The sequence below is a fragment of the Eucyclogobius newberryi genome, unplaced genomic scaffold (assembly GCF_026437365.1).
Source record: "Eucyclogobius newberryi isolate DKJ021-1_F unplaced genomic scaffold, fEucNew1.0.hap1 SCAF_41, whole genome shotgun sequence".
Classification (NCBI taxonomy): Eukaryota; Metazoa; Chordata; class Actinopteri; order Gobiiformes; family Gobiidae; genus Eucyclogobius; species Eucyclogobius newberryi.
Genome location: NW_027316068.1, coordinates 603,745 through 624,076, shown reverse-complemented (window position 1 = coordinate 624,076; position 20,332 = coordinate 603,745). Strand labels below are relative to the sequence as shown.

The following is a 20,332-nucleotide window of genomic DNA, read 5'->3' as shown; positions in this document are numbered from 1 at the left end:
CACAGAGACATCCAGCCCAGTCGAAAAAATATTTGCGACTTGACAATCCGCAACATCTTTTTTTTTTTAAAGCGAGCCAGCAACATTCGAAAGTTCAGCCCCTGTCCAATCAACTGTGTTTAATGGAGAGCGAGGGCATCAATCTTTCTACCTTTGAGCTAAATCCCCTGTACCAATGTAGCTATAAAAAAAACTGGAAGTCTTTCAATCAATCGACTCTCGCCAATTTATTGCGCACTCAATATACTGCAGTTAATCTGGATATTGAGGAAAAATTGCAAGATAATGTTATTTGACATAATGCCGATGTATTTGCTTACTTTTTCAAGCACACTTGGCAATAAACCTCGTTCAGCAGTGCCTTTTATCAGATAGTAAAGCGCGCAGACGTTCCATTGTAAAAAACAAAAATGTTCTCTCACCATTAGCGACTCTAGTGGGACTCAACCCACAACCTTTGAAAGCCCTTGCAACTAATGCCTAGAAGTCCAATGCGCTATCCATTGCGCCACAGAGCCCATACATCCTTGCGTGATGCTCATTTCCACAAACGCAAAACACGGTTTTCATCCAAAATGGGTCTACGTCAGTCATTCCTTGCCAACAAACTGAGAATCAAAAAGTGAAAAGAGTGCAGTTAATCTGTGTGTGCAGGGATACTTTTCCATCTCTTATTCCAATTTGTAACAGCAGCGCATTTTCTGTCATTGTAAATAATTTGCACGCCTGAATGGACAACTGTAACCCTCTCCATAGCCCGGTATACATTATATCTCAACAGGAACATCCATCTCCGTGACAATAAAACAGCAGAACCTTGGCCCATCTTCAAAGGACTCTTGGCCGCACACCTCCGACACCTCCACATGGCAGCAGAGCACCGGTTCATCACCCACCTCATCCCCCACAACACCCTGATCCACCTTATACCCTCTGGAAACCTGGACATCATCTTCTGACCCCGGCATCACCCCCCCATCCACGGCATCACCCCCCATCACTGAAGAAAGTTTGAAGAATGATTGTGTGTTTGATTTTCTGTAATTTTTTGTCTCTTCTCCCCCTGCCCTTGTGTATCCCATTCCCTTGCACTTGTGTGTGATGTTTGTCTGTACAATTATGTAAATATATGTAAATACTTGTAAGATGTTTTTGATAATAAAAGATAAAAAAAATAAAATAATGGACAACTGAGTAGTAGTAGTAGGTTTGAGATGGGCCGGTAATTATTTAGCACTGTGGCATCAAGACTGCTCTTCTTTAAGAGAGGCTTAATGACCGCAGTTTTAAGGCTCTTGGGAATATTCCAGATCCAAGCGACATGTTGACTTTTTGAGTGATTGGAGCCAACAGACTGCTCACCGTAGACTTTAAAAATCTGGTAGACAATGCATAAAGGCAGCATGTAGTGGAACTCAGACTTGTGGTGATCTCTTGGACAGTTTTGTCAGCCAAAAATGCAAAATGGGTTAACTCCAGTTGTCTAGCTGGCTGCGTGCTTGTTATCTGCAAATAATGGTATTTTTAATGTTCTGAACTGAGTCTTGCAAAGAAGACTGCAAACTCATTGCACCTGGAGAAATACAGAAACCATCAGACAAAGTAACATTTACCACACTGTAATTTGAAATGTTAACCCGCTTTGTCATTAGCAGGTCCAGAGTGTGCCCTTTGCCCTTGGTGGGGCCACTCAGGTGCGGAGTAAGACCAAAGCTTCTGAGGACAGCGCCAAGCTCTTTAGAAGAAGACGAGGTTGAGCGGGGCGTGAAGGAAGGAAGGAACAGTCACTCACGTACGGGAAACTCCTACCAAGCAGTGGCCAGCCTATAGCACACTGGGATTCTGTGGTAATAGAACCAAGTTTAGCAGTTCCTTTCATCAGTTAATAACACAAGCAGGCTTTCCTATTTACCAATGTAGATAACAGGGGTTACAACAGTGACTCTGGTGGGTCTCGAACTCACAGCCTTTGAATGCCTTTGCAACTTTTGTCTGGTTCCCCTTTTTCACAAAAGAAAACAGTCATCCGAAAACGGTCTACATCAATCATTCCTTACCATCAAACTGAGAAACAAGGAGTGAAAAGAGTGCATTTACTCTGTTTATTCAGGGATACTGTTCAATCTATAATTGCAAAATAGCTCTTTCAGGTGATATGTTTTTCTGTACATGTAAACAACTGATTTGCTTGAAAGGCTATCATGAAGGCACTGCTGGGATTTACTAGACAGGCACTTTGACCAACTAAGCCACAGCGCCTCTAAAATGTTACTCCAACCTGTTTCAGGTAGATATTCAGCAAACAATGTTACCTCGTGGATTTTGCCTGCGATAGCTCTTCCAAAATAGCTTGTCGTCCCTGGGTGGGCTCGAACCACCAACCTCCCGGTTAACAGCCGAGCGCGCTGGCCAATTGCGCCACAGAGACATCCAGCCCAGTCGAAAAAATATTTGCGACTTGACAAGCCGCAACATCTTTTTTTTTTTAAAGCGAGCCAGCAACATTCGAAAGTTCAGCCCCTGTCCAATCAACTGTGTTTAATGGAGAGCGAGGGCATCAATCTTTCTACCTTTGAGCTAAATCCCCTGTACCAATGTAGCTATAAAAAAAACTGGAAGTCTTTCAATCAATCGACTCTCGCCAATTTATTGCGCACTCAATATACTGCAGTTAATCTGGATATTGAGGAAAAATTGCAAGATAATGTTATTTGACATAATGCCGATGTATTTGCTTACTTTTTCAAGCACACTTGGCAATAAACCTCGTTCAGCAGTGCCTTTTATCAGATAGTAAAGCGCGCAGACGTTCCATTGTAAAAAACAAAAATGTTCTCTCACCATTAGCGACTCTAGTGGGACTCAACCCACAACCTTTGAAAGCCCTTGCAACTAATGCCTAGAAGTCCAATGCGCTATCCATTGCGCCACAGAGCCCATACATCCTTGCGTGATGCTCATTTCCACAAACGCAAAACACGGTTTTCATCCAAAATGGGTCTACGTCAGTCATTCCTTGCCAACAAACTGAGAATCAAAAAGTGAAAAGAGTGCAGTTAATCTGTGTGTGCAGGGATACTTTTCCATCTCTTATTCCAATTTGTAACAGCAGCGCATTTTCTGTCATTGTAAATAATTTGCACGCCTGAATGGACAACTGTAACCCTCTCCATAGCCCGGTATACATTATATCTCAACAGGAACATCCATCTCCGTGACAATAAAACAGCAGAACCTTGGCCCATCTTCAAAGGACTCTTGGCCGCACACCTCCGACACCTCCACATGGCAGCAGAGCACCGGTTCATCACCCACCTCATCCCCCACAACACCCTGATCCACCTTATACCCTCTGGAAACCTGGACATCATCTTCTGACCCCGGCATCACCCCCCCATCCACGGCATCACCCCCCATCACTGAAGAAAGTTTGAAGAATGATTGTGTGTTTGATTTTCTGTAATTTTTTGTCTCTTCTCCCCCTGCCCTTGTGTATCCCATTCCCTTGCACTTGTGTGTGATGTTTGTCTGTACAATTATGTAAATATATGTAAATACTTGTAAGATGTTTTTGATAATAAAAGATAAAAAAAATAAAATAATGGACAACTGAGTAGTAGTAGTAGGTTTGAGATGGGCCGGTAATTATTTAGCACTGTGGCATCAAGACTGCTCTTCTTTAAGAGAGGCTTAATGACCGCAGTTTTAAGGCTCTTGGGAATATTCCAGATCCAAGCGACATGTTGACTTTTTGAGTGATTGGAGCCAACAGACTGCTCACCGTAGACTTTAAAAATCTGGTAGACAATGCATAAAGGCAGCATGTAGTGGAACTCAGACTTGTGGTGATCTCTTGGACAGTTTTGTCAGCCAAAAATGCAAAATGGGTTAACTCCAGTTGTCTAGCTGGCTGCGTGCTTGTTATCTGCAAATAATGGTATTTTTAATGTTCTGAACTGAGTCTTGCAAAGAAGACTGCAAACTCATTGCACCTGGAGAAATACAGAAACCATCAGACAAAGTAACATTTACCACACTGTAATTTGAAATGTTAACCCGCTTTGTCATTAGCAGGTCCAGAGTGTGCCCTTTGCCCTTGGTGGGGCCACTCAGGTGCGGAGTAAGACCAAAGCTTCTGAGGACAGCGCCAAGCTCTTTAGAAGAAGACGAGGTTGAGCGGGGCGTGAAGGAAGGAAGGAACAGTCACTCACGTACGGGAAACTCCTACCAAGCAGTGGCCAGCCTATAGCACACTGGGATTCTGTGGTAATAGAACCAAGTTTAGCAGTTCCTTTCATCAGTTAATAACACAAGCAGGCTTTCCTATTTACCAATGTAGATAACAGGGGTTACAACAGTGACTCTGGTGGGTCTCGAACTCACAGCCTTTGAATGCCTTTGCAACTTTTGTCTGGTTCCCCTTTTTCACAAAAGAAAACAGTCATCCGAAAACGGTCTACATCAATCATTCCTTACCATCAAACTGAGAAACAAGGAGTGAAAAGAGTGCATTTACTCTGTTTATTCAGGGATACTGTTCAATCTATAATTGCAAAATAGCTCTTTCAGGTGATATGTTTTTCTGTACATGTAAACAACTGATTTGCTTGAAAGGCTATCATGAAGGCACTGCTGGGATTTACTAGACAGGCACTTTGACCAACTAAGCCACAGCGCCTCTAAAATGTTACTCCAACCTGTTTCAGGTAGATATTCAGCAAACAATGTTACCTCGTGGATTTTGCCTGCGATAGCTCTTCCAAAATAGCTTGTCGTCCCTGGGTGGGCTCGAACCACCAACCTCCCGGTTAACAGCCGAGCGCGCTGGCCAATTGCGCCACAGAGACATCCAGCCCAGTCGAAAAAATATTTGCGACTTGACAAGCCGCAACATCTTTTTTTTTTTAAAGCGAGCCAGCAACATTCGAAAGTTCAGCCCCTGTCCAATCAACTGTGTTTAATGGAGAGCGAGGGCATCAATCTTTCTACCTTTGAGCTAAATCCCCTGTACCAATGTAGCTATAAAAAAAACTGGAAGTCTTTCAATCAATCGACTCTCGCCAATTTATTGCGCACTCAATATACTGCAGTTAATCTGGATATTGAGGAAAAATTGCAAGATAATGTTATTTGACATAATGCCGATGTATTTGCTTACTTTTTCAAGCACACTTGGCAATAAACCTCGTTCAGCAGTGCCTTTTATCAGATAGTAAAGCGCGCAGACGTTCCATTGTAAAAAACAAAAATGTTCTCTCACCATTAGCGACTCTAGTGGGACTCAACCCACAACCTTTGAAAGCCCTTGCAACTAATGCCTAGAAGTCCAATGCGCTATCCATTGCGCCACAGAGCCCATACATCCTTGCGTGATGCTCATTTCCACAAACGCAAAACACGGTTTTCATCCAAAATGGGTCTACGTCAGTCATTCCTTGCCAACAAACTGAGAATCAAAAAGTGAAAAGAGTGCAGTTAATCTGTGTGTGCAGGGATACTTTTCCATCTCTTATTCCAATTTGTAACAGCAGCGCATTTTCTGTCATTGTAAATAATTTGCACGCCTGAATGGACAACTGTAACCCTCTCCATAGCCCGGTATACATTATATCTCAACAGGAACATCCATCTCCGTGACAATAAAACAGCAGAACCTTGGCCCATCTTCAAAGGACTCTTGGCCGCACACCTCCGACACCTCCACATGGCAGCAGAGCACCGGTTCATCACCCACCTCATCCCCCACAACACCCTGATCCACCTTATACCCTCTGGAAACCTGGACATCATCTTCTGACCCCGGCATCACCCCCCCATCCACGGCATCACCCCCCATCACTGAAGAAAGTTTGAAGAATGATTGTGTGTTTGATTTTCTGTAATTTTTTGTCTCTTCTCCCCCTGCCCTTGTGTATCCCATTCCCTTGCACTTGTGTGTGATGTTTGTCTGTACAATTATGTAAATATATGTAAATACTTGTAAGATGTTTTTGATAATAAAAGATAAAAAAAATAAAATAATGGACAACTGAGTAGTAGTAGTAGGTTTGAGATGGGCCGGTAATTATTTAGCACTGTGGCATCAAGACTGCTCTTCTTTAAGAGAGGCTTAATGACCGCAGTTTTAAGGCTCTTGGGAATATTCCAGATCCAAGCAACATGTTGACTTTTTGAGTGATTGGAGCCAACAGACTGCTCACCGTAGACTTTAAAAATCTGGTAGACAATGCATAAAGGCAGCATGTAGTGGAACTCAGACTTGTGGTGATCTCTTGGACAGTTTTGTCAGCCAAAAATGCAAAATGGGTTAACTCCAGTTGTCTAGCTGGCTGCGTGCTTGTTATCTGCAAATAATGGTATTTTTAATGTTCTGAACTGAGTCTTGCAAAGAAGACTGCAAACTCATTGCACCTGGAGAAATACAGAAACCATCAGACAAAGTAACATTTACCACACTGTAATTTGAAATGTTAACCCGCTTTGTCATTAGCAGGTCCAGAGTGTGCCCTTTGCCCTTGGTGGGGCCACTCAGGTGCGGAGTAAGACCAAAGCTTCTGAGGACAGCGCCAAGCTCTTTAGAAGAAGACGAGGTTGAGCGGGGCGTGAAGGAAGGAAGGAACAGTCACTCACGTACGGGAAACTCCTACCAAGCAGTGGCCAGCCTATAGCACACTGGGATTCTGTGGTAATTGAACCAAGTTTAGCAGTTCCTTTCATCAGTTAATAACACAAGCAGGCTTTCCTATTTACCAATGTAGATAACAGGGGTTACAACAGTGACTCTGGTGGGTCTCGAACTCACAGCCTTTGAATGCCTTTGCAACTTTTGTCTGATTCCCCTTTTTCACAAAAGAAAACAGTCATCCGAAAACGGTCTACATCAATCATTCCTTACCATCAAACTGAGAAACAAGGAGTGAAAAGAGTGCATTTACTCTGTTTATTCAGGGATACTGTTCAATCTATAATTGCAAAATAGCTCTTTCAGGTGATATGTTTTTCTGTACATGTAAACAACTGATTTGCTTGAAAGGCTATCATGAAGGCACTGCTGGGATTTACTAGACAGGCACTTTGACCAACTAAGCCACAGCGCCTCTAAAATGTTACTCCAACCTGTTTCAGGTAGATATTCAGCAAACAATGTTACCTCGTGGATTTTGCCTGCGATAGCTCTTCCAAAATAGCTTGTCGTCCCTGGGTGGGCTCGAACCACCAACCTCCCGGTTAACAGCCGAGCGCGCTGGCCAATTGCGCCACAGAGACATCCAGCCCAGTCGAAAAAATATTTGCGACTTGACAAGCCGCAACATCTTTTTTTTTTTAAAGCGAGCCAGCAACATTCGAAAGTTCAGCCCCTGTCCAATCAACTGTGTTTAATGGAGAGCGAGGGCATCAATCTTTCTACCTTTGAGCTAAATCCCCTGTACCAATGTAGCTATAAAAAAAACTGGAAGTCTTTCAATCAATCGACTCTCGCCAATTTATTGCGCACTCAATATACTGCAGTTAATCTGGATATTGAGGAAAAATTGCAAGATAATGTTATTTGACATAATGCCGATGTATTTGCTTACTTTTTCAAGCACACTTGGCAATAAACCTCGTTCAGCAGTGCCTTTTATCAGATAGTAAAGCGCGCAGACGTTCCATTGTAAAAAACAAAAATGTTCTCTCACCATTAGCGACTCTAGTGGGACTCAACCCACAACCTTTGAAAGCCCTTGCAACTAATGCCTAGAAGTCCAATGCGCTATCCATTGCGCCACAGAGCCCATACATCCTTGCGTGATGCTCATTTCCACAAACGCAAAACACGGTTTTCATCCAAAATGGGTCTACGTCAGTCATTCCTTGCCAACAAACTGAGAATCAAAAAGTGAAAAGAGTGCAGTTAATCTGTGTGTGCAGGGATACTTTTCCATCTCTTATTCCAATTTGTAACAGCAGCACATTTTCTGTCATTGTAAATAATTTGCACGCCTGAATGGACAACTGTAACCCTCTCCATAGCCCGGTATACATTATATCTCAACAGGAACATCCATCTCCGTGACAATAAAACAGCAGAACCTTGGCCCATCTTCAAAGGACTCTTGGCCGCACACCTCCGACACCTCCACATGGCAGCAGAGCACCGGTTCATCACCCACCTCATCCCCCACAACACCCTGATCCACCTTATACCCTCTGGAAACCTGGACATCATCTTCTGACCCCGGCATCACCCCCCCATCCACGGCATCACCCCCCATCACTGAAGAAAGTTTGAAGAACGATTGTGTGTTTGATTTTCTGTAATTTTTTGTCTCTTCTCCCCCTGCCCTTGTGTATCCCATTCCCTTGCACTTGTGTGTGATGTTTGTCTGTACAATTATGTAAATATATGTAAATACTTGTAAGATGTTTTTGATAATAAAAGATAAAAAAAATAAAATAATGGACAACTGAGTAGTAGTAGTAGGTTTGAGATGGGCCGGTAATTATTTAGCACTGTGGCATCAAGACTGCTCTTCTTTAAGAGAGGCTTAATGACCGCAGTTTTAAGGCTCTTGGGAATATTCCAGATCCAAGCGACATGTTGACTTTTTGAGTGATTGGAGCCAACAGACTGCTCACCGTAGACTTTAAAAATCTGGTAGACAATGCATAAAGGCAGCATGTAGTGGAACTCAGACTTGTGGTGATCTCTTGGACAGTTTTGTCAGCCAAAAATGCAAAATGGGTTAACTCCAGTTGTCTAGCTGGCTGCGTGCTTGTTATCTGCAAATAATGGTATTTTTAATGTTCTGAACTGAGTCTTGCAAAGAAGACTGCAAACTCATTGCACCTGGAGAAATACAGAAACCATCAGACAAAGTAACATTTACCACACTGTAATTTGAAATGTTAACCCGCTTTGTCATTAGCAGGTCCAGAGTGTGCCCTTTGCCCTTGGTGGGGCCACTCAGGTGCGGAGTAAGACCAAAGCTTCTGAGGACAGCGCCAAGCTCTTTAGAAGAAGACGAGGTTGAGCGGGGCGTGAAGGAAGGAAGGAACAGTCACTCACGTACGGGAAACTCCTACCAAGCAGTGGCCAGCCTATAGCACACTGGGATTCTGTGGTAATTGAACCAAGTTTAGCAGTTCCTTTCATCAGTTAATAACACAAGCAGGCTTTCCTATTTACCAATGTAGATAACAGGGGTTACAACAGTGACTCTGGTGGGTCTCGAACTCACAGCCTTTGAATGCCTTTGCAACTTTTGTCTGATTCCCCTTTTTCACAAAAGCAAAACAGTCATCCGAAAACGGTCTACATCAATCATTCCTTACCATCAAACTGAGAAACAAGGAGTGAAAAGAGTGCATTTACTCTGTTTATTCAGGGATACTGTTCAATCTATAATTGCAAAATAGCTCTTTCAGGTGATATGTTTTTCTGTACATGTAAACAACTGATTTGCTTGAAAGGCTATCATGAAGGCACTGCTGGGATTTACTAGACAGGCACTTTGACCAACTAAGCCACAGCGCCTCTAAAATGTTACTCCAACCTGTTTCAGGTAGATATTCAGCAAACAATGTTACCTCGTGGATTTTGCCTGCGATAGCTCTTCCAAAATAGCTTCTCGTCCCTGGGTGGGCTCAAACCACCAACCTCCCGGTTAACAGCCGAGCGCGCTGGCCAATTGCGCCACAGAGACATCCAGCCTAGTCAATAAAATATTTGCGACTCGACAAGCCGCAACATCTTTTTTTTTTTAAAGCGAGCCAGCAACATTCGAAAGTTCAGCCCCTGTCCAATCAACTGAGTTTAATGGAGAGCGAGGGCATCAATCTTTCTACCTTTGAGCTAAATCCCCTGTACCAATGTAGCTATAAAAAAAAACTGGAAGTCTTTCAATCAATCGACTCTCGCCAATTTATTGCGCACTCAATATACTGCAGTTAATCTGGATATTGAGGAAAAATTGCAAGATAATGTTATTTGACATAATGCCGATGTATTTGCTTACTTTTTCAAGCACACTTGGCAATAAACCTCGTTCAGCAGTGCTTTTTATCAGATAGTAAAGCGCGCAGACGTTCCATTGTAAAAAACAAAAATGTTCTCTCGCCATTAGCGACTCCAGTGGGACTCAACCCACAACCTTTGAAAGCCCTTGCAACTAATGCCTAGAAGTCCAATGCGCTATCCATTGCGCCACAGAGCCCATACGTCCTTGCGTGATGCTCATTTCCACAAACGCAAAACACGGTTTTCATCCAAAATGGGTCTACGTCAGTCATTCCTTGCCAACAAACTGAGAATCAAAAAGTGAAAAGAGTGCAGTTAATCTGTGTGTGCAGGGATACTTTTCCATCTCTTATTCCAATTTGTAACAGCAGCGCATTTTCTGTCATTGTAAACAATTTGCACGCCTGAATGGACAACTGTAACCCTCTCCATAGCCCGGTATACATTATATCTCAACAGGAACATCCATCTCCGTGACAATAAAACAGCAGAACCTTGGCCCATCTTCAAAGGACTCTTGGCCGCACACCTCCGACACCTCCACATGGCAGCAGAGCACCGGTTCATCACCCACCTCGTCCCCCACAACACCCTGATCCACCTTATACCCTCTGGAAACCTGGGCATCATCTTCTGACCCCGGCATCACCTCCCCCAACCACGGCATCAACCCCCATCACTGAAGAAAGTTTGGAGAATGATGGTGTGTTTGATTTTCTGTAATTTTTTGTCTCTTCTCCCCCTGCCCTTGTGTATCCCATTCCCTTGCACTTGTGTGTGATGTTTGTCTGTACAATTATGTAAATATATGTAAATACTTGTAAGATGTTTTTGATAATAAAAGATAAAAAAAAAAATAAAATAATGGACAACTGAGTAGTAGTAGTAGGTTTGAAATGGGCCGGTAATTATTTAGCACTGTGGCATCAAGACTGCTCTTCTTTAAGAGAGGCTTAATGACCGCAGTTTTAAGGCTCTTGGGAATATTCCAGATCGAAGCAACATGTTGACTTTTTGAGTGAGTGGAGCCAACAGACTGCTCACCGTAGACTTTAAAAATCTAGTAGGCAATGCATAAAGGCAGCATGTAGTGGAACTCAGACTTGTGGTGATCTCTTGGACAGTTTTGTCAGCCAAAAATGCAAAATGGGTTAACTCCAGTTGTCTAGCTGGCTGCGTGCTTGTTATCTGCAAATAATGGTATTTTTAATGTTCTGAACTGAGTCTTGCAAAGAAGACTGCAAACTCATTGCACCTGGAGAAATACAGAAACCATCAGACAAAGTAACATTTACCACACTGTAATTTGAAATGTTAACCCGCTTTGTCATTAGCAGGTCCAGAGTGTGCCCTTTGCCCTTGGTGGGGCCACTCAGGTGCTGAGTAAGACCAAAGCTTCTGAGGACAGCGCCAAGCTCTTTAGAAGAAGACGAGGTTGAGCGGGGCGTGAAGGAAGGAAGGAACAGTCACTCACGTACGGGAAACTCCTACCAAGCAGTGGCCAGCATATAGCACACTGGGATTCTGTGGTAATTGAACCAAGTTTAGCAGTTCCTTTCATCAGTTAATAACACAAGCAGGCTTTCCTATTTACCAATGTAGATAACAGGGGTTACAACAGTGACTCTGGTGGGTCTCGAACTCACAGCCTTTGAATGCCTTTGCAACTTTTGTCTGATTCCCCTTTTTCACAAAAGCAAAACAGTCATCCGAAAACGGTCTACATCAATCATTCCTTACCATCAAACTGAGAAACAAGGAGTGAAAAGAGTGCATTTACTCTGTTTATTCAGGGATACTGTTCAATCTATAATTGCAAAATAGCTCTTTCAGGTGATATGTTTTTCTGTACATGTAAACAACTGATTTGCTTGAAAGGCTATCATGAAGGCACTGCTGGGATTTACTAGACAGGCACTTTGACCAACTAAGCCACAGCGCCTCTAAAATGTTACTCCAACCTGTTTCAGGTAGATATTCAGCAAACAATGTTACCTCGTGGATTTTGCCTGCGATAGCTCTTCCAAAATAGCTTGTCGTCCCTGGGTGGGCTCGAACCACCAACCTCCCGGTTAACAGCCGAGCGCGCTGGCCAATTGCGCCACAGAGACATCCAGCCCAGTCGAAAAAATATTTGCGACTTGACAAGCCGCAACATCTTTTTTTTTTTAAAGCGAGCCAGCAACATTCGAAAGTTCAGCCCCTGTCCAATCAACTGTGTTTAATGGAGAGCGAGGGCATCAATCTTTCTACCTTTGAGCTAAATCCCCTGTACCAATGTAGCTATAAAAAAAACTGGAAGTCTTTCAATCAATCGACTCTCGCCAATTTATTGCGCACTCAATATACTGCAGTTAATCTGGATATTGAGGAAAAATTGCAAGATAATGTTATTTGACATAATGCCGATGTATTTGCTTACTTTTTCAAGCACACTTGGCAATAAACCTCGTTCAGCAGTGCTTTTTATCAGATAGTAAAGCGCGCAGACGTTCCATTGTAAAAAACAAAAATGTTCTCTCGCCATTAGCGACTCCAGTGGGACTCAACCCACAACCTTTGAAAGCCCTTGCAACTAATGCCTAGAAGTCCAATGCGCTATCCATTGCGCCACAGAGCCCATACGTCCTTGCGTGATGCTCATTTCCACAAACGCAAAACACGGTTTTCATCCAAAATGGGTCTACGTCAGTCATTCCTTGCCAACAAACTGAGAATCAAAAAGTGAAAAGAGTGCAGTTAATCTGTGTGTGCAGGGATACTTTTCCATCTCTTATTCCAATTTGTAACAGCAGCGCATTTTCTGTCATTGTAAACAATTTGCACGCCTGAATGGACAACTGTAACCCTCTCCATAGCCCGGTATACATTATATCTCAACAGGAACATCCATCTCCGTGACAATAAAACAGCAGAACCTTGGCCCATCTTCAAAGGACTCTTGGCCGCACACCTCCGACACCTCCACATGGCAGCAGAGCACCGGTTCATCACCCACCTCGTCCCCCACAACACCCTGATCCACCTTATACCCTCTGGAAACCTGGGCATCATCTTCTGACCCCGGCATCACCTCCCCCAACCACGGCATCAACCCCCATCACTGAAGAAAGTTTGGAGAATGATGGTGTGTTTGATTTTCTGTAATTTTTTGTCTCTTCTCCCCCTGCCCTTGTGTATCCCATTCCCTTGCACTTGTGTGTGATGTTTGTCTGTACAATTATGTAAATATATGTAAATACTTGTAAGATGTTTTTGATAATAAAAGATAAAAAAAAAATTAAAATAATGGACAACTGAGTAGTAGTAGTAGGTTTGAAATGGGCCGGTAATTATTTAGCACTGTGGCATCAAGACTGCTCTTCTTTAAGAGAGGCTTAATGACCGCAGTTTTAAGGCTCTTGGGAATATTCCAGATCGAAGCAACATGTTGACTTTTTGAGTGAGTGGAGCCAACAGACTGCTCACCGTAGACTTTAAAAATCTAGTAGGCAATGCATAAAGGCAGCATGTAGTGGAACTCAGACTTGTGGTGATCTCTTGGACAGTTTTGTCAGCCAAAAATGCAAAATGGGTTAACTCCAGTTGTCTAGCTGGCTGCGTGCTTGTTATCTGCAAATAATGGTATTTTTAATGTTCTGAACTGAGTCTTGCAAAGAAGACTGCAAACTCATTGCACCTGGAGAAATACAGAAACCATCAGACAAAGTAACATTTACCACACTGTAATTTGAAATGTTAACCCGCTTTGTCATTAGCAGGTCCAGAGTGTGCCCTTTGCCCTTGGTGGGGCCACTCAGGTGCTGAGTAAGACCAAAGCTTCTGAGGACAGCGCCAAGCTCTTTAGAAGAAGACGAGGTTGAGCGGGGCGTGAAGGAAGGAAGGAACAGTCACTCACGTACGGGAAACTCCTACCAAGCAGTGGCCAGCATATAGCACACTGGGATTCTGTGGTAATTGAACCAAGTTTAGCAGTTCCTTTCATCAGTTAATAACACAAGCAGGCTTTCCTATTTACCAATGTAGATAACAGGGGTTACAACAGTGACTCTGGTGGGTCTCGAACTCACAGCCTTTGAATGCCTTTGCAACTTTTGTCTGATTCCCCTTTTTCACAAAAGCAAAACAGTCATCCGAAAACGGTCTACATCAATCATTCCTTACCATCAAACTGAGAAACAAGGAGTGAAAAGAGTGCATTTACTCTGTTTATTCAGGGATACTGTTCAATCTATAATTGCAAAATAGCTCTTTCAGGTGATATGTTTTTCTGTACATGTAAACAACTGATTTGCTTGAAAGGCTATCATGAAGGCACTGCTGGGATTTACTAGACAGGCACTTTGACCAACTAAGCCACAGCGCCTCTAAAATGTTACTCCAACCTGTTTCAGGTAGATATTCAGCAAACAATGTTACCTCGTGGATTTTGCCTGCGATAGCTCTTCCAAAATAGCTTGTCGTCCCTGGGTGGGCTCGAACCACCAACCTCCCGGTTAACAGCCGAGCGCGCTGGCCAATTGCGCCACAGAGACATCCAGCCCAGTCGAAAAAATATTTGCGACTTGACAAGCCGCAACATCTTTTTTTTTTTAAAGCGAGCCAGCAACATTCGAAAGTTCAGCCCCTGTCCAATCAACTGTGTTTAATGGAGAGCGAGGGCATCAATCTTTCTACCTTTGAGCTAAATCCCCTGTACCAATGTAGCTATAAAAAAAACTGGAAGTCTTTCAATCAATCGACTCTCGCCAATTTATTGCGCACTCAATATACTGCAGTTAATCTGGATATTGAGGAAAAATTGCAAGATAATGTTATTTGACATAATGCCGATGTATTTGCTTACTTTTTCAAGCACACTTGGCAATAAACCTCGTTCAGCAGTGCCTTTTATCAGATAGTAAAGCGCGCAGACGTTCCATTATAAAAAACAAAAATGTTCTCTCACCATTAGCGACTCTAGTGGGACTCAACCCACAACCTTTGAAAGCCCTTGTAACTAATGCCTAGAAGTCCAATGCGCTATCCATTGCGCCACAGAGCCCATACATCCTTGCGTGATGCTCATTTCCACAAACGCAAAACACGGTTTTCATCCAAAATGGGTCTACGTCAGTCATTCCTTGCCAACAAACTGAGAATCAAAAAGTGAAAAGAGTGCAGTTAATCTGTGTGTGCAGGGATACTTTTCCATCTCTTATTCCAATTTGTAACAGCAGCGCATTTTCTGTCATTGTAAATAATTTGCACGCCTGAATGGACAACTGTAACCCTCTCCATAGCCCGGTATACATTATATCTCAACAGGAACATCCATCTCCGTGACAATAAAACAGCAGAACCTTGGCCCATCTTCAAAGGACTCTTGGCCGCACACCTCCGACACCTCCACATGGCAGCAGAGCACCGGTTCATCACCCACCTCATCCCCCACAACACCCTGATCCACCTTATACCCTCTGGAAACCTGGACATCATCTTCTGACCCCGGCATCACCCCCCCATCCACGGCATCACCCCCCATCACTGAAGAAAGTTTGAAGAATGATTGTGTGTTTGATTTTCTGTAATTTTTTGTCTCTTCTCCCCCTGCCCTTGTGTATCCCATTCCCTTGCACTTGTGTGTGATGTTTGTCTGTACAATTATGTAAATATATGTAAATACTTGTAAGATGTTTTTGATAATAAAAGATAAAAAAAATAAAATAATGGACAACTGAGTAGTAGTAGTAGGTTTGAGATGGGCCGGTAATTATTTAGCACTGTGGCATCAAGACTGCTCTTCTTTAAGAGAGGCTTAATGACCGCAGTTTTAAGGCTCTTGGGAATATTCCAGATCCAAGCGACATGTTGACTTTTTGAGTGATTGGAGCCAACAGACTGCTCACCGTAGACTTTAAAAATCTGGTAGACAATGCACAAAGGCAGCATGTAGTGGAACTCAGACTTGTGGTGATCTCTTGGACAGTTTTGTCAGCCAAAAATGCAAAATGGGTTAACTCCAGTTGTCTAGCTGGCTGCGTGCTTGTTATCTGCAAATAATGGTATTTTTAATGTTCTGAACTGAGTCTTGCAAAGAAGACTGCAAACTCATTGCACCTGGAGAAATACAGAAACCATCAGACAAAGTAACATTTACCACACTGTAATTTGAAATGTTAACCCGCTTTGTCATTAGCAGGTCCAGAGTGTGCCCTTTGCCCTTGGTGGGGCCACTCAGGTGCTGAGTAAGACCAAAGCTTCTGAGGACAGCGCCAAGCTCTTTAGAAGAAGACGAGGTTGAGCGGGGCGTGAAGGAAGGAAGGAACAGTCACTCACGTACGGGAAACTCCTACCAAGCAGTGGCCAGCATATAGCACACTGGGATTCTGTGGTAATTGAACCAAGTTTAGCAGTTCCTTTCATCAGTTAATAACACAAGCAGGCTTTCCTATTTACCAATGTAGATAACAGGGGTTACAACAGTGACTCTGGTGGGTCTCGAACTCACAGCCTTTGAATGCCTTTGCAACTTTTGTCTGATTCCCCTTTTTCACAAAAGCAAAACAGTCATCCGAAAACGGTCTACATCAATCATTCCTTACCATCAAACTGAGAAACAAGGAGTGAAAAGAGTGCATTTACTCTGTTTATTCAGGGATACTGTTCAATCTATAATTGCAAAATAGCTCTTTCAGGTGATATGTTTTTCTGTACATGTAAACAACTGATTTGCTTGAAAGGCTATCATGAAGGCACTGCTGGGATTTACTAGACAGGCACTTTGACCAACTAAGCCACAGCGCCTCTAAAATGTTACTCCAACCTGTTTCAGGTAGATATTCAGCAAACAATGTTACCTCGTGGATTTTGCCTGCGATAGCTCTTCCAAAATAGCTTGTCGTCCCTGAGTGGGCTCGAACCACCAACCTCCCGGTTAACAGCCGAGCGCGCTGGCCAATTGCGCCACAGAGACATCCAGCCCAGTCGAAAAAATATTTGCGACTTGACAAGCCGCAACATCTTTTTTTTTTTAAAGCGAGCCAGCAACATTCGAAAGTTCAGCCCCTGTCCAATCAACTGTGTTTAATGGAGAGCGAGGGCATCAATCTTTCTACCTTTGAGCTAAATCCCCTGTACCAATGTAGCTATAAAAAAAACTGGAAGTCTTTCAATCAATCGACTCTCGCCAATTTATTGCGCACTCAATATACTGCAGTTAATCTGGATATTGAGGAAAAATTGCAAGATAATGTTATTTGACATAATGCCGATGTATTTGCTTACTTTTTCAAGCACACTTGGCAATAAACCTCGTTCAGCAGTGCCTTTTATCAGATAGTAAAGCGCGCAGACGTTCCATTATAAAAAACAAAAATGTTCTCTCACCATTAGCGACTCTAGTGGGACTCAACCCACAACCTTTGAAAGCCCTTGTAACTAATGCCTAGAAGTCCAATGCGCTATCCATTGCGCCACAGAGCCCATACATCCTTGCGTGATGCTCATTTCCACAAACGCAAAACACGGTTTTCATCCAAAATGGGTCTACGTCAGTCATTCCTTGCCAACAAACTGAGAATCAAAAAGTGAAAAGAGTGCAGTTAATCTGTGTGTGCAGGGATACTTTTCCATCTCTTATTCCAATTTGTAACAGCAGCGCATTTTCTGTCATTGTAAATAATTTGCACGCCTGAATGGACAACTGTAACCCTCTCCATAGCCCGGTATACATTATATCTCAACAGGAACATCCATCTCCGTGACAATAAAACAGCAGAACCTTGGCCCATCTTCAAAGGACTCTTGGCCGCACACCTCCGACACCTCCACATGGCAGCAGAGCACCGGTTCATCACCCACCTCATCCCCCACAACACCCTGATCCACCTTATACCCTCTGGAAACCTGGACATCATCTTCTGACCCCGGCATCACCCCCCCATCCACGGCATCACCCCCCATCACTGAAGAAAGTTTGAAGAACGATTGTGTGTTTGATTTTCTGTAATTTTTTGTCTCTTCTCCCCCTGCCCTTGTGTATCCCATTCCCTTGCACTTGTGTGTGATGTTTGTCTGTACAATTATGTAAATATATGTAAATACTTGTAAGATGTTTTTGATAATAAAAGATAAAAAAAATAAAATAATGGACAACTGAGTAGTAATAGTAGGTTTGAGATGGGCCGGTAATTATTTAGCACTGTGGCATCAAGACTGCTCTTCTTTAAGAGAGGCTTAATGACCGCAGTTTTAAGGCTCTTGGGAATATTCCAGATCCAAGCGACATGTTGACTTTTTGAGTGATTGGAGCCAACAGACTGCTCACCGTAGACTTTAAAAATCTGGTAGACAATGCATAAAGGCAGCATGTAGTGGAACTCAGACTTGTGGTGATCTCTTGGACAGTTTTGTCAGCCAAAAATGCAAAATGGGTTAACTCCAGTTGTCTAGCTGGCTGCGTGCTTGTTATCTGCAAATAATGGTATTTTTAATGTTCTGAACTGAGTCTTGCAAAGAAGACTGCAAACTCATTGCACCTGGAGAAATACAGAAACCATCAGACAAAGTAACATTTACCACACTGTAATTTGAAATGTTAACCCGCTTTGTCATTAGCAGGTCCAGAGTGTGCCCTTTGCCCTTGGTGGGGCCACTCAGGTGCGGAGTAAGACCAAAGCTTCTGAGGACAGCGCCAAGCTCTTTAGAAGAAGACGAGGTTGAGCGGGGCGTGAAGGAAGGAAGGAACAGTCACTCACGTACGGGAAACTCCTACCAAGCAGTGGCCAGCCTATAGCACACTGGGATTCTGTGGTAATTGAACCAAGTTTAGCAGTTCCTTTCATCAGTTAATAACACAAGCAGGCTTTCCTATTTACCAATGTAGATAACAGGGGTTACAACAGTGACTCTGGTGGGTCTCGAACTCACAGCCTTTGAATGCCTTTGCAACTTTTGTCTGATTCCCCTTTTTCACAAAAGAAAACAGTCATCCGAAAACGGTCTACATCAATCATTCCTTACCATCAAACTGAGAAACAAGGAGTGAAAAGAGTGCATTTACTCTGTTTATTCAGGGATACTGTTCAATCTCTAATTGCAAAATAGCTCTTTCGGGTGATATGTTTTTCTGTACATGTAAACAACTGATTTGCTTGAAAGGCTATCATGAAAGCACTGCTGGGATTTGCTAGACAGGCACTTTGACCAACTAAGCCACAGCGCCTCTAAAGTGTTACTCCAACCTGTTTCAGGTAGATATTCAGCAAACAATGTTACCCCGTGGATTTTGGCTGCGATAGCTCTTCCAAAATAGCTTCTCGTCCCTGGGTGGGCTCAAACCACCAACCTCCCGGTTAACAGCCGTGCGCGCTGGCCAATTGCGCCACAGAGACATCCAGCCCAGTCGAAAAAATATTTGCGACTTGACAAGCCGCAACATCTTTTTTTTTTTAAAGCGAGCCAGCAACATTCGAAAGTTCAGCCCCTGTCCAATCAACTGTGTTTAATGGAGAGCGAGGGCATCAATCTTTCTACCTTTGAGCTAAATCCCCTGTACCAATGTAGCTATAAAAAAAACTGGAAGTCTTTCAATCAATCGACTCTCGCCAATTTATTGCGCACTCAATATACTGCAGTTAATCTGGATATTGAGGAAAAATTGCAAGATAATGTTATTTGACATAATGCCGATGTATTTGCTTACTTTTTCAAGCACACTTGGCAATAAACCTCGTTCAGCAGTGCCTTTTATCAGATAGTAAAGCGCGCAGACGTTCCATTGTAAAAAACAAAAATGTTCTCTCACCATTAGCGACTCTAGTGGGACTCAACCCACAACCTTTGAAAGCCCTTGCAACTAATGCCTAGGAGTCCAATGCGCTATCCATTGCGCCACAGAGCCCATACATCTTTGCGTGATGCTCATTTCCACAAACGCAAAACACGGTTTTCATCCAAAATGGGTCTACGTCAGTCATTCCTTGCCAACAAACTGAGAATCAAAAAGTGAAAAGAGTGCAGTTAATCTGTGTGTGCAGGGATACTTTTCCATCTCTTATTCCAATTTGTAACAGCAGCGCATTTTCTGTCATTGTAAATAATTTGCACGCCTGAATGGACAACTGTAACCCTCTCCATAGCCCGGTATACATTATATCTCAACAGGAACATCCATCTCCGTGACAATAAAACAGCAGAACCTTGGCCCATCTTCAAAGGACTCTTGGCCGCACACCTCCGACACCTCCACATGGCAGCAGAGCACCGGTTCATCACCCACCTCGTCCCCCACAACACCCTGATCCACCTTATACCCTCTGGAAACCTGGACATCATCTTCTGACCCCGGCA

General features: G+C 43.2%; 5 non-coding genes across 5 annotated transcripts; all 5 read right to left on the bottom strand.

The window, feature by feature from the left end:
* Window positions 1-2,354: 2,354 nt before the first annotated feature.
* Window positions 2,355-2,428, bottom strand: trnan-guu (transfer RNA asparagine (anticodon GUU)). The gene has a single exon. It is a non-coding gene; the product is annotated as a tRNA-Asn (tRNA).
* Window positions 2,429-4,773: 2,345 nt separating this feature from the next.
* trnan-guu (transfer RNA asparagine (anticodon GUU)) lies at window positions 4,774-4,847 on the bottom strand. Its single transcript has one exon. It is a non-coding gene; the product is annotated as a tRNA-Asn (tRNA).
* Window positions 4,848-7,192: 2,345 nt separating this feature from the next.
* Window positions 7,193-7,266, bottom strand: trnan-guu (transfer RNA asparagine (anticodon GUU)). The gene has a single exon. It is a non-coding gene; the product is annotated as a tRNA-Asn (tRNA).
* Window positions 7,267-12,037: 4,771 nt separating this feature from the next.
* trnan-guu (transfer RNA asparagine (anticodon GUU)) lies at window positions 12,038-12,111 on the bottom strand. The gene has a single exon. It is a non-coding gene; the product is annotated as a tRNA-Asn (tRNA).
* Window positions 12,112-14,461: 2,350 nt separating this feature from the next.
* On the bottom strand, window positions 14,462-14,535 carry trnan-guu (transfer RNA asparagine (anticodon GUU)). Its single transcript has one exon. It is a non-coding gene; the product is annotated as a tRNA-Asn (tRNA).
* Between the last annotated feature and the right edge of the window lie 5,797 nt (window positions 14,536-20,332).